This window comes from Tiliqua scincoides, chromosome 3 (assembly GCF_035046505.1).
Source record: "Tiliqua scincoides isolate rTilSci1 chromosome 3, rTilSci1.hap2, whole genome shotgun sequence".
NCBI classification, from domain to species: domain Eukaryota; kingdom Metazoa; phylum Chordata; class Lepidosauria; order Squamata; family Scincidae; genus Tiliqua; species Tiliqua scincoides.
In genome coordinates, this window is record NC_089823.1 from 136,451,316 (window position 1) to 136,466,600 (window position 15,285).

Below are 15,285 nucleotides of genomic sequence, written 5' to 3' on the forward strand. Positions count from 1 at the left end.
ACTGTCTCCTTGCACTCTCTGTCTAATTCACTTCCTTTAGGGGCTCCGGGGATCAGTGCAAGCTTTCACATAAATGCCAGCATGGCATGGGAAAAGAAAGGAAAGACTGAAGGGGAAAGCAAGATATTAAAGCATTAGGACATTGGGACTATTTTTCATAATCAGTTCTGTCCTTGGGAAACTATAGCTCTTCCTGTGACACTTAGGAAGTCATAGTGTGCCACTAAATGGGAAAAAAAAACAAACGATTATCTTCTGATAGATGGGCACGAGTACAGTATTTCTTATTTTCACTTTTTATAGCTTCAAATAAAATTTCCCCCTTAGTTTCTTGTTGACTTGCTGCTTCTATGTTTGGCAACTTTCAGTCTCGAAAGACTATGGTATAAGCCTACAGCACCTGGTATTCCCTGGCGGTCTCCCATCCAAGTATTAACCAGGCCTGACCCTGCTTAGCTTCTGAGATCAGATCAGGTATGTGCAGGGTAACAGTTGCTGCTTTCTAGATACAGCATATTCACTTTGGCCAGGAAACCTTTTTATTAATTTTCACAGACCTTCTTGAAGTTTTACTTGGCTAGCCAGTTTTGTTGTGCTCTGAACAGAGAGATCCACTCGAAGCTGAGCTGCTGTTTGTCAGTTTCATTTCATAATTTTAAAAAATTATTTGGGGACAGGAATATTTTCTGAACAGCATATTTCTATAATTGTCACCTTTTTTCTCTGTTGTTCACTGCTGTTTATTTCATCTCTTTCCTCCTGTTTCAGCATCACTGTTTTCTGTTTAAGGGCTTCTTTCAGCTGCCTACTGTGATCCCAGCCAATCACATAGTGCCGTGACATATTTATTTTTACTGTGTAACCAATCAGATGTGTAGATGACATCACGGAGGACAAACAAAGCCAATTAAGAGTGATGGCAATCCTTCCTGGATTGGTATTGCCCTCATTTCTGAATAGGTAAACCTTTTCACTCCCTTTGAAGGAAAATTTAAAAAAAAAAAATCACTGAAAAGAACTTTCTGCTACTTCTCATTTTTTTCTAAATTTAAAGGACTTCAAAATCCAACTGTTCATTAAAAAAACAAACAAAAAACCTCAGGCAAATAACATCTTAACCTGAGACCTACAACTCATCAGCAAAGGCACCAGGCAGATCTGAGAAAGCCCACTCTCGGTTCACCACCAGCCTCATGTCTGAGTTCCCAGGCCCCAAGCTGTAAAAAACTTTAAAGGTTAAAACCGGCACTTTGAATTGTGCCCAGAAACATATTGGAAGTCAGTAAAGTTGTTTAAACCCTAGTGAAATTTGGTAACTCGCAGCAGCAGCACCAGAAAATAATATTGAGAGAGCAAAGAAGGGACAGTGTGTGTGGGAGGGAAATTTTGTCCATATATTTGATGGGGGGGGGGGAGATAATGTATTTTGCATTAATGTTCCCATTTAAAAAATAATACAGGTGAGCCCATGGGAACCACTATTTGTAATTGGATTAGATGTGTGTGTGTGTGTGTGTGTGTGTGTGTGCGTGTGTGTGTGTGTGTGTGTGTGTGAGAGAGAGAGAGAGAGAGTCTTTATGTACAGTTGTCCTCTGATATCTGCAGGAGAAACATTCCTCCCCCCCTGCAGAAACTGTGGATGAAAGCGAACCCTACCGAAAGGGATTAAAAAAAAAATTCCCCCCTTTGTGCAAATGACTTGCAGGAATCAGGAAGTGCTAACAGGAAAGGGTTGGAGGACAGAAAAGAATGCAATGCTGAGCTCTATGAACTCCATGATAAGCACTGCATGGTTTTCACCCCTCCAACCCTTTCCTGTTAGTACTTTCTGATTCCTATTAGCATTTGTATAGAGCAGGGCTGTCCAAAGTTTTTGGCAGGAGGGCCACATCGTCTTTCTGACACTGTGTCTAGGGCCAGGGGAAAAACAAATTAATTTACATTTAAAATTTGAATAAATTTACATAAGTTTACATAAATGAATATATTAAAGATGAACTTATATGAATGAATGAAGGTCTTGCAATAGCTCGTCCTATAAAAGGCCTTGCACAAAGCAAGGTCAGCCTTTCCTTTGCTGCCACTACTGCATCACAAACATGAAACAACAAGCAGTGGAGGGAACACTCATCTCACAGCTCACATGAGAGGTCAAACAGTTGCCCTCACGCTGAGAGCAGTTGCGTCAGGCCAGTGTGGGCTCCAACAAATCACCAGAGGGCCAGAGGCTCATTGGAGACTGGGGTTTCCCTGAGGCCACATTGAGAGGCCTCGAGGGCCGCAAGTGGCCCCAGGGCCGGGGTTTGGGCACCCCTGGTATAGAGCACAGACAGCACAGAGACCCAGGAGACAGCAACAAGAAGGGTACAGTCAGAGGCTGATTAGTCATTTATGCGACAGGGGGGATTTGTGAACCGTGGATAAGCAGATCCACTGACATGGGGTTTTGCCTGTAGTTTGACAATATTAAAGAAAACTACTCTTGAGTACATGAGAAGTGCCTTTCCTTCAAGTTAGCACAGGAATGGAGAAGGCATGGGGGAGAGCTATTTTTCAGGGGTTATTGGCCCCCTTGCCACCTCTGGCTCTGCTTATGGTTCTCTCTGGCTACTTTCAACCAACAATGTAACCCACTCCGCTTTGGACCAGTTGAAGTTTCTGGTTAGTCTTCAGGGACAACCTGGCACCCAGTGCATTGCATAGGCTACTTTGGATGTTATCCTCTCACAGGTATCAGTGTCCAGGGCCACAGATGGTGCACCAGTCTCAGCTGGTGAAACGTCCTTTGTGCCACAAATATCATCTGGGCATCTAATGCGAGGGCTGCAACCAATGTAATCCACAGTCTGTGAACTCATTTCTTAAGGGGGAGCTCAGACGCATTGAAGACTGGCTGAACACCACCTCCATATGAAGTGGAATTAACAGTAACCCTTTTCCACAATGTTGTACCTATGGAGACTGTCCATGGTAAGAGCAGCTTCATGAGCCTCCCAGCAAGCCCTATCCCTGCTACACTGTCAGTGTGCCACCCAGCATCTCTGATCATGGAGGATCACTTCCCAGAGACAGTGTCTGATACTGCAGACAAATGCAATAATCATGGGGAGTGTGTGTGTGGGGGGGGAGGGGTGATGGTTCTAGAGCACAGTAGCCCCAGGAGCAGGGCTTGCTGGTGAATTCATGAAGGTGCTAAAACCATGAAGGTCTCCGTGGTTATCCATTGTTGGCAACCTTCAGTCTCGAAAGACTATGGTATTGCGCTCTGAATGGTGGTTCTGGAACAGGGTCTAGTGTGGCTGAAAAGGCCAATTCGGGAGTGACAATCCCTTCCACACTGGGAGCAAGTGCAGTCTGTCCCTGGTCTGTCTCCCTGGCTATGGGCCTTCCTTCTTTGCCTCTTTGCCTCAGACTGTTGGCCAAGTGTCTCTTCAAATTGGGAAAGACCATGCTGCACAGCCTGCCTCCAAGCGGGCCGCTCAGAGGCCAGGGTTTCCCACCTGTTGAGGTCCACTCCTAAGGCCTTCAGACCCTTTTGCAGATGTCCTTGTATAGCAGCTGTGGTCTACCTGTAGGGCGCTTTCCTTGCACGAGTTCTCCATAGAGGAGATCCTTTGGGATCCGGCCATCATCCATTCTCACGACATGACCGAGTCAACGCAGGCATCTCTGTTTCAGCAGTGCATACATGCTAGGTGGTTATAGTGTTTTTGAATAGAGCTAATGAAAGTCTTCTATGAAACTTTTGGCTGTGAGTTTTCCATTGACCTTCAAGGCCCTTCACAGTTTGGGTCCAGGCTATCTGAGGGACTACCTTTGACTATACATTCCAGCTTGCCCTCTTTAGTCATCTGAGGGGACTCTCCTTCAAGCACAGCCTCTGTTCCAAGTCAGAGGAATGGCACCCCGGGGTAAGCTTTCTCTGTAGTGGTGCCAAAACGATGGAATTCCCTACCAGGGGAGTTGAGAACTGCCCTCTTCCTCATGGGTTTTTGGCAAAGGCTGAAAACATACTGGCATTCAGCATTTAGGTCAGTGGTTCTCAAAATTTAGCACCAGGACCCACTTTTTAGAATGATAATCTGTCGGGACCCACAGGAAGTGATGTCATGACCGGAAGTGACATTATCAAGCAGGAAAATTTTTAACAATTCTAGGCTGCAGTCCTACCCATACTTACCAGGGAGTAAGTCCCATTCACTATCATTGTTAAAAGTTCATACATAGTAGCTTGTTAAAAGTACGGGTCTGTAACATTTCCCCAAATTCAGTCATGTATCATGGTAGCATCAAGTCTAATATATTAAAAATAAAATATTGAAATGATTGGAGACCCACCTGAAATTTGTTCGTGACCCGAACCCACAGTTTGAGAAACACTGATTTACAGCCCAGCCCTGACCTGCCCGCAGCGCCCAGGCTCGGCGGTTCCGTGGAGGGCTCCTGCCGAATCCTGCGCCTCCTGTGCTACCGCAGCAGGCTCCTCGGGAGAAGGGGACATTCATCCCCTTCCCCTGTGTAAGGGAAGCAGCCCTGCAATGGGACTACTCTCTTTAGCGCCGACCAAAGTAAAGGCACTCATTTAGGGCGCGCAACCTTGCACAAGCGCCCTGGATCCTGCGGAGCAGAGCTCTGCAGATCTGCCTCTCTCCCTCCCCCTGACACACCTCTTGCCCACCCCCTGGCACTCTTCCCCTCTCCCAGGAACGCCTCCCCCATGCCCCCGGCCATGCCCCCGCCTCCTGTTCCACAGCCCGGCGGTCCGGGAGACTGCCAAGCCGCGGAACCTGGGCAGTTGCCATGCACTAGCCCAGCTCCGACTGGCGCTGGGCTAGCTCTGACAGGAGCTGGGCGGTAAGCCCTGCAAACAGCACGGCCTTGTGGTACGTTTGCGACTGAGGTCGCACACAGGATTGGGCTCTTAGGTGATTGTCCTCTGCACTCTGTAATACTGATGTGACTTGACTGCTTCCTTGTGGACTAATTTTGTTTCCCCCCTAATGGGTTGATGACGTGTGTTGAGTTTGTTTTGCTTTGTTTTAATGGTTTGACTTATTGTTGTGATACATTGTACATTTTATTATGGAGCTTTGTAAGGCGTCTTGGTCATTTCCCCCACATGGGAAACTAGATGGAAGGAAGGAAGGAAGGAAGGAAGGAAGGAAGGAAGGAAGGAAAACGGCCCACATCCTAACCACCTTTCTAACTCTGACGTAGTTGCACCAATGGGGCATGTGCTGGATCCTGCAGGTGGGGGGCAGTCACGGAGGCCTCCTCAAGGTGAGGGTATGTTTGTTCCCTTACCTTGGAGCTGCATTGCCCTTCCCTTGGTGCTGGAAAGTTGGCTAGGATTGTGCCTAAGTGAAACTATTTCTCCCACCAAAGAAGGAGAGAAAAAAAGTGGGATCTGAAGCATTATCTTTTTAAGGTATATCTCTATGCGCTACTCAAAACATAACTAAAATATATTTTGCAAAGCCGAAAGAAACCTACCATCCGTCTCTTGGCTGTTATTATTTTTCTCTGTTTCTTTCAACAGTGAGAATTATTTTTCTTCACACCTCTTGCTTCCTGGCATAACCCTTTGTATGGGATTCTCACAGGACTGTAGTGCAGGATGTACATCTGTTGTTGCTTTTATGAACAGATAATGCATATAATAGATGGAAGCATAAAAGACTGAAGAGCCATCACCTTTGATGGCAAACAAGAGGAAAAAATAAGAAACCCGAAGGGGAAAATTCATTATTTTCTCCGAAATAAAAAAGGACGTCTACGTTAAATCAAAAAAAGCACCCAATGAATGCTACAAAAATCATGTAGTGTTCACTGAGATGGCCAGACCGTGACTGTTTATCTGATACATTATAATCAATTTTGTCTGAATTACTATATATTGATTTTCTTGAGGAAGGGGTACAAGTGAGAAGAATTAGAACAAAGTAATAAATTTTACTTTATTTACTTTAAATTTATAAATTTTATAAATTTATTTTAAAAAATAAACATTTTTATTTACCACTAATCATACTACAAGGTAGCGAGTGTGCAGATGCGGTCATGAACCCTACGCTTCCCTACTTACTGGTTTGGCTACTAACAATTAATGTTGATCCAGGGGCATCAAATCACTTAAGAATGTCTTCCTGTGAGTTATGGTGAGATCTGTGCACTGCACTGCCTGGGTAAGTATGTGCCAAGAGGGAAAGGGAGGACATTTTTTAACATGGCTGGAAAAAGAAAGAGAATTTAAGTTTTTGCAGCTGGCTGGCAAGAACCACCACTGGTAGGAACCATTCTTGCCTTTAGAGCACAGATGCTGTTTTGGGGCTAGTACTCTGCACGCTTGCTTCCCATCTGCTCAACTGGTACATTTGGAAAGAAACAGTTGATTGCTAAAGGCACTGTTACTTAGCCAGTACTTTCTCCTCACAAGAACGCTTATTTTCTCACGGTTCTACTACTTGTAGAAGTGGAGAGTGCAAAACCAAGGCTCTCTGGAGGCTGGAAGGTGGGTACAGAAATACTGCAACTACCAATGATGGTATGAGTTTCCTTTCAAAGCAAGAACAGCAGTCTGAACTTTGGATCAGTTCCACAGGCTCCCTACTCCTATAATGGACTGTAGGATACTAGAGAAAGAATGAGAACATGGAACCTTATTGGGCTACAGTCAATTTCTAGGGGAGGCAAGAGGGCAAGTACCAGTCCTCCTTTGTCATATCCTTTTCTTCTGTTTTTCTACCTTGGGTTGGTTGGACCAAGCTTACCAAGCTGGTCCCTCCTTGCATTAGTGTTGGGCACACTTTCTGCATTTCCTGGTAGGCTGGGTTTTTCTTAACTTAATTGCATGTGTGTGTGCAGGGGGAGAGTCATTCCGGCATATGCTACTAATATGTCATTTAAAATCATATTTAGTATCACTAATCGTAGAGGGGTGATTCTGAAGACTTTACTCACTTAAGTGGAAAAGCCCAGTATGCCAGGAAGTGGGCAGAGCGCATAGTCACTCAGCAAATACATGAAGAGCATGGTACGAGTTGGCCCATTCCTCCGAATGAAGGGAACCTTGCATTAGTAGTGCTAATGGACTGGATGGGATCAGAAATAAGGGTGTAGTTGATGGAGGCCTGTTGTCTGTGTGATTTCGGACACAATCCTAACCCACTTTCCAGCACGGAGGAAAGGGCAGTGCAGCTCTGAGGTAAGGGAACAAACTTTCTCTTACCTTAAGGAGGCCTCTGCGATACAACCCAACTGCAGGATGCAGCACACGCCCCATTGGCTCAGCTACGTCAGTGCTGGAAAGTTGGATAGGAGTTGGGCCTTAGATTCACATTCTTGTCACTTGTGCTGCAGTAGTGACTTGTCCATTTGGAATGCTCATATTGTTTAAATTAAAAAGTAGGAAGAAGAGTTCCACCCAGCTGCTTAGCTTTCCTGCAGGGTGGCGCAAACAGTAGCCATTTTCAATTTATATGCATGCCTTTTTGGGGTTAGTTTGTTGCTATTGACTTCATGTCTTTATGAGAAACAGCTCTCCTTTTAATGTAAGCAGTTGCTTGTCACAAGGGAGTGGATGACAAGATTTCTCAAATTGTAAATAAATTATATTTGTATACTGCCATTACCCAAATTTCTCCAGAGGATTCAGTGGCTTCAAGCTCTACTACTGTAGACCATACATTCCTTCAGGCAAGATATTCCCTTTTCAGCAGGAAGTGCTAGTTTTAGTCATTAAAATATTACTGTTTGATTATATTCTAAATTACTTCCTATTATTCTGTCTTCATTTGGAGTAGTGTTGGTGTAAACATTATGGGGAAGAGTCCCAAACAATTGTAATTTTTAATTCTCACTGTCTTACAGTAGAGTACTTTGCATGTCTGAAGAAAGTTCTGTTGAGTTTAATGGAATTTACTCCTAGGTGAGTGTGTATAGGATTTTAGCCTTAAAGCCCAGTCCTATCTATGAGATATGCTGGCATAACGCTGGTGCAATGGCAGCCCCTTTGGCATGGAAGTCCTCCTAATGACGGCGACACCTCGGACACCAGTGCAACAGCAAGCAAAGGCTGTGCTGTAGTAACTCAGACACAGCCTGGATGCCAGTGCAACCCCACCAGCAGGGAGACCAAAATGGGGAGTAGAGCAGGGCATGAAGTGGACAGGATGTGAGAAGAATGTGGGTGGGATGAGGAGAAGTCAATGGATGCCAGATCCTAACCCCCCCCCCCTGCAGATTATATGACACCAGGAATATGCTATGCCAATGACATACCTAGTGTTGATGAGAGGATCTCCATAGGGAACAATGAGCAAGTGAAAAGCAGTGCAACTCCTATCACCCCCCTTCCCCACCCATTCCCCCATGATGGAACATAGAATACAGAATACACTGGGCAGTCACTCACAGTGCTCTCACCCTAGCGTCTAATCTCCTATCAAGGAGACTACAGCTCAGATCACAAGGCCCACAGCATGGAGCTATACCATTGCCAGGTGTGTGATGACCTCTGGGTGGCCTGGGAGGGGGGCATCTCTGGATCTTCCCCCAGCTCACTCTGCACTACATCCCAAAGGTGCACAAGTAGCGCTGACTTTTGGTAAACCTCCTGAATCATTTTTCAAGTTTTATCAAAACTCCTTTCACTCCCTCAACATTCTTCAGTTATTTTGCTTAAATACAAACATACAAATTTACCTTGATAGGTTGCTTGATGCAAGTTTGGTTGGGAACATGGAAAAGGAAGGAATACAATCACAATTAATATGATCCAGTCATCCTTTAACATGTGCAGAGAGACCAAAGAGTAGAGGGATGTATGTGCAAGGGTGGTGGGGCCAAAGGTGCTGCTTACCATATCCACCATCTCAGAGAGAGGCCAATATTATTGGGTGCCTAGGGCAAGGGAACTGCATTCCTATGTACATGTGAGGCACCAATTGCTCCAAGGTTGAGAGATGTTGTGTGTGTGTGTGTGTGTCTGCATCCAGAGCTATGTGAGACTAGGGTTGGATTAGGACTTGGCTGCAGTGTACCTGGGAAACTAGGAAATGCTGTTTTCCCAAAGACTACTACAGTTTGTAGCCCTTAGAACATAAGAACATAAGAACAGCCCCACTGGATCAGGCCATAGGCCCATCTAGTCCAGCTTCCTGTATCTCACAGCGGCCCACCAAATGCCCCAGGGAGCACACCAGATAACAAGAGACCTCATCCTGGTGCCCTCCCAAGAGATTTCCCAGGGACACCTGCATAGCACCATGGCAGGCACCACAGCAAGACAGTAGAGAGTCTCCTCTCCTGCTTGCCACTGAAGCAGCAATTGCCAAGTAAGTGGACAAGAGAGAACCAGGGAAGGGATTTGAGGATTAGTGGGTGGGGAAGTGAGAGAGTTGGCAACTGGTTGTGTGAGACAGGGAAGGAATAGAATTATTTCCTGGTTTAGATAAAAATTTGACCCAGATAAGAAGGGGACGACGACACAGGGGACACAGTAATGCTCACTTCATATTTCTGAATCCAAGTATACCCAATATACTGCCTGTCCATCCATTCAAGGGGGGAAACTTGAATAAATGGCAACGTTTAGTGAATAAATATCTCTTTATTTTTCTATAATCTGCCACCTCCAGAATTATGCAACCACATAGTAGTAATATATCGTAGGAACTCAATTTGTTTGTGGTTTGGCACCTTTGGCTAACATCAAATAGGGTTTTATACTGTTATTTTTAAGTATGCAAACCCTTATATAGGTTTGACAATTTGTGTGTGTGTGTGCTCCTACTGTGTTCTCTTTATCCGAATGAAAAGTAAATCAAGTTTGGTGGAAGCTGGTCAGGTTGATTAACAGCCCCCAATTAAGTCATTCCCCCAATGAAAGAACTTAACACTTTTAAATTCTTTCTATTGGACAGCGCAGATCTCAGTACCTATTACACAACCTGCCAATGGGGACCAGAATGGTGTTGCTTGTACTTTGTCAACTCCCCGGCAGGCACTGTGGGATACAGCTAACAATATATCTGTAGGGGGAAAAAAAGTGTGGATCTGTCTACACAACCTTTTCAGTAATTTATGAGAAAGCGCTTAAGCTGCATACATCAAAAATAATAACATGTGATTACTTATATTAATGGGAATTTCATGCTACACCAGTAATCTCACAGAGGAAATGTAAATTTTGAGGTTGGCTTGTAAGCAAAGCATGCACATTCACCCATGAGTGTCTGTTCTGCACAATTATGTAAAAATCACGGACACGAGGAAGTGAACTTCCTGTACGGTGTAAACTAGCCAAGGTAACAGCACAGTTGTCACATGCAGTTGAAAAATAGATGTTGCAAAACCTCTCTAATGATAAAAGAATTATGCAAGAGCAACCACCTTGTTCGGTATACTACCAGGCTACCACTGAGGTGTGTTGATACTAAATAGTATGGAGCATACTGTAACTGCTTGGAATGTTCTTATCTGATCTGGGCATATTAAATAAACACCATTTGTAAGAATGCTTGATGAGATTTTTAGAATGAATTTCAAGACTGCGTCTGTCACGTAATGACTGCAGTTATTACTTGAACAAGCTATGGGTAGAGTTCGTTCTTGAAGATATTACTTGGACACACTGGCATACCTGGAAGGGGGGTCAGGAGGCAAATGTCCTAGGGCACCACCCAGCAGGGGTGGCGGTACTGCGCCCTCTCCTCCCACCACTCATGTTTTTTGTTTTTACACAAAATTAAATTAAATTAAAAATGATTTACAGTTGCTGTTCTGGAACATTCATCAGAACTGCTGTAGAGTAATTTTTTAAAGTGTGTGAGCTGGGAAATTTCCCGATCAAGTGTCACACAGTTATGATCTTATTAGGTGGTCCCAGGCGTGGCACCTTTTTCTCAGTCCCAGCCTTCCATATGCAATAAGGTGAACATAATAGAAACCTACATAGTGCTACCTTTTTATGTTTCCACACATGCCTCCTCAAATCCACCTCTTCCGTTACATCTCAAACAACATGGACAGCCTACTGTTCCCTGATAATCTGATTCCCCCTTAAGTTTTGCTGGTTATGGGCAGAGGTTCCACTCTGTTCTCTCCCCATAGTTTCACACACAAATCTGACCACTCTCAATCACCAGTACCCAACTTATGGCGCAGTCCATATGGACCTACTGCACCGCTGGAACTTGCGTTCCAGCCCCATGGTGTGCTTTACGGCAGTCACAAAGCATGACATGTCATATAATGCAGCCTGGCCACTGCTTCTAAGAGAGAGCAGGGGTGGCCAGGCAACAGCAGCCTCTGCAGGAGCCCCACTGCTGTTAAACTGGCACAGGGACAGGCAGTGAGAAGAACAGGGTGGTAACTAGGATGGGGGTGAAGGTGTGTCATGAACAGGAAAGGGATGAAAATTGGAGACAGCAGCACTGTCAATATTCTATCCCTAGCCTTGATCCAACTATCCAGGTCCACTCAAACTTGTGCCACAAAAATCTCTGGAGACCTCCAGGACAGCCCCCCTGAAAGATGTAGTGTGGTGGTACGGCTGCATCGGTGGGGGCAATTTCGACTGGATTATTACTATCTTGACCCATTTTTGCCCTGCCCACAAGTGTACACATTTGGTCCCTGTTGCGTATATGCAACGTTGGGCAGAAATGGCTTAACAAAGCCTAGTTTGATGCATGTGTTTCTCAGAAGTAAATTCTAAGGCAGAGGTGTCAAATATAAGGCCCGTGGGTCAGATGCAGCCCATGGAAGCTTTTTATCCAGCCCTCAAGCTCTGAAAAGACAGCCTGCATGATAACTGAGTTCTCCAATATCTTGAAAATATGATCAAGATTTGCACATTTTCTCTTCTGTCATTTTCAGCTGATGACTTCTTAAGTGAGAAAAAAATGTGCTTATTTTGGGTCATGACTTTCTTAATGACATTGTCCCGTGTAATGGCATCATTTCTGGCCCTCAGCAGGCATCATGAATGCAATTCGGTATGAAACAAGTTTGACTCCCCTGCTCTAAGGTGTTCCATGGAGCTTTTTTCCAAATAAGCATGCAAAGGATTGCAGCCCAAGCTACTGACATACAGTTTACATTTAACTGCCCAAATTTATTGTTAAAATGAAATAAAATCCAGAAGTAAAGGTGGGGAAAAATAATCTGAGGAAAATAATAACTGGAGAAATCGGGAAATAACTTTTGAAAAGTCAGTGTCTAAAATGAACAAGAAAATGGACATTATGTCATGGATACTCTGTTGTAGGTAACTGGGAATTTCATAATGTTCTAAACCCTTGAAATGTTTGTGAATTCTGAGACAGAGCAAGAAGTTGTTCAGTTTCTCTTTCCTTCTTTTTATTGTCAGTTTTAGTTTGCCCAGGCAAGGGCCATGAATGACCCTACTATGGTTTCAGTAAAGTTCTCACTTTCTTACCCAAGATGTCTTTGATTGACTATTAGGGCAGGCCCGGAGAGAGCACCTGTCTCTTTTGAAAGTACTGAAGAAATGCATAAGAAAACTAAACAGACAAGAGGTTGCTGGCCAAAGTCCTTCCTTCCCTTTTAAAGTGTTTGGAACGCTGCCTCTGCTGCCTCCCACTAGTCCTGCCAGATGTATGGACTGAAGGGGAAGAGTTGGGGAGGGGGGGTCAATATGTATTCCAACTTTACTATATGGCTGTGAGATCTGGACTCTAAAGAAACATGAGCAATAGAAAATAGACAGTTGTGTCACCCGATTTCTACATAAAATAATGAAAGTTAGGTGGTGGCAGCAATGGAGAAATAAAGATGTATGGACCCAAGCAGATGAGAAACCAGCTTCAGTCCAGGTTTTAAAAATCTAGGTTACGCTGGTTTGGCCATATACTGCATATGAACAACTCCCTTCTAGTCAAGCAAGTATATGATGCCAAAAGTACTGGGAAAAGACCAAGAGAAAGACCTAAGAAAAGATGGCTTAAACCATTTCTGCCCCATGTTGCATATACACAACAGGGACCAAATGTGTAATAATAATAATAATAATAATAATAATAATACAGGTATTTATATACCATCTTTCTTGGTCATCAGATTCCTCCTCAGACTTTAATTCAAGGCGGTTTACATAGGCAGGCTGTTTAAATCCCCTTAAGGATTTTTACAATTAAAGAAAGTTCTGTCTTCCAAGAACCACACAACATTTCAGATGGAACTTTTGCAGTCTGTTATCACTTTCTGGCCTCCTCCCACACAGGCTGACAAGCAGCTCCTTCCAAAGAGCAGGTGGAATAACTCGGCTCAGCTTATCAGCTGCTTCAAGGTCTCGCCATTCATGGTGCTGGTGGCCTTGAACTGGCGACCTTTGGATGTTATCTTCAGGCAGATGGAGGCTCAGCCCTCTAGACCAGACCTCCTGCCCTCCTGTGTACACCTGTGGACCAGACAAAAATGGCTTAATAATATCCTATGGGACCTGAAATATGCAAAAAGTGGTTTACCGACTGCCACACAGCTTTGTCAATATCACACTGGATGGCTTAATATAATCAAGGATGCTGCTACGTTGTTTTAACAGGGACTTGTTTTATAACATGGCCATTGAAAGTATGCAGAGTGTGTGAGAGAGAGAGAGAGATGAAGGGGATTTCAGACAGGGTGGGTAGGAAGAGTAACTTCTGAATGGCAGAAGATAGTTTCAAAATGGCACCCGCAAATAGCTTCAGGATGGCCAAGGAGAGCCAAAAACAGACCATGAATGGTGTGAGATAAGTTGCACTTGTGTTCCCTATAGATCAGAGAATCCAGGGGAGTGGAGTGTGTGATTAATGAGGATTGACTGTAGTTTTGTAGCTTTGCTTGTCTTCATAACTGAACTATTTAGAGAGTGATATATTACTTTGGTGCTTTATATGGAGGGATGCAAGCATGATCGCCTGACAATTCTTCAGATGAAAGCATATCCTAAGGTAATAAATCCCAACTGGATTGGGGGGGGGATATTTAGCTTTTTTTCTAACATCTTAGAAATTACTCATTAACCACCATAAAGATGGAAACATTCGGCTTATGATTCTGTTTAATTTTTCCTTCAACATCTCTCTTTTTTGATTGAGTAGGTCAGTAGTGTAAACTAATAAACAATTAGGAAACATGATGTGGACAGGAAGACTTTAATCAAGCTCATCATTTTAGAACAGTCTTCATTCATATCTGAACAAGCTTGCCTGGTTTTGTCTAGACATTGGGACAAACCTGTATTTTGCACAGCAGAAGTGCAAAATTGTTGTTGCAGCATCTTACACATGTTTTGGTACAACAGGACCATTCACGTTCATCTCAGATTTGCCCTTAAGTGAAATTTGGTTGTCAAATTTCACAACAATGCACCCAGAAAACTTGCTTTGCACCAATACCAATGGTTTTCAGGCTTTCTATCTGCAGAGAAAGCCCTTTCTACACTGAATTGTCTGCTTCAACTGTCCTTGCAGAAGATTCTGAAACATCTCTGCCCTCCCTTCCTAAATCCCCAAACAGCACTATTGGAGGCAAGTGCCTAGAGGGACACCCACTTATTTGTTCTATTTTTGTTATTCAGAAATGTATACTGCACCTTTCGAACACTAACTTGATTGGCCCCCAAGGTGGCTTACAATCAATTAAAAGAAAACAAAAATCATAACCACAAAAAATCATATTCAAGGGAGGCCCCATATGCATAAATGGAAAAATACTGATTGAGAGTGCATATAGCAAAGTGTGTAAGCGACTAACAGCCCAATTCTGACCTGCCCAGCGCCCAAGGCTGCAGTGGGCCAAAATGGCTGCCACTGTATCCTATGGGTGGCTACTGACACCTCCTCAGGGAACGGGACATTTGTTCCCTTCCCGAGGGTAAGATAAGAAGCCCTGCAATGGGGCTACTCAACTCTGCACCAGCTATTTAGCTGGCACAGAGTAAAGTAGTTCCATGTCGGGCCACGAAGCTGAGCTCTGCACTGGGCAGTGTTCCACTGACCTCCAACCAGCGCTGGCCCAAGGTGGGCTTGCGCCGAGCCTGCTCCAGCACTGGGCTGGCACTAACTGCCAGAAATGTGCTTTATGGCATGTTTGCAACAGTGTGCACTAGCAGTGGGCTGGCACACATTGTTCAGGATAGGGCTCTGAGCCACAAATCAGCATTGTCCTGATCAGGACACTCATCTCTGACTTAAACTGTCAGAGTTGGGGCTTAGACAAGACAGGCCCTTTCAGCCTCAACATCTAGAAAGACTCTAGATAAGAAGCTGTGCAATA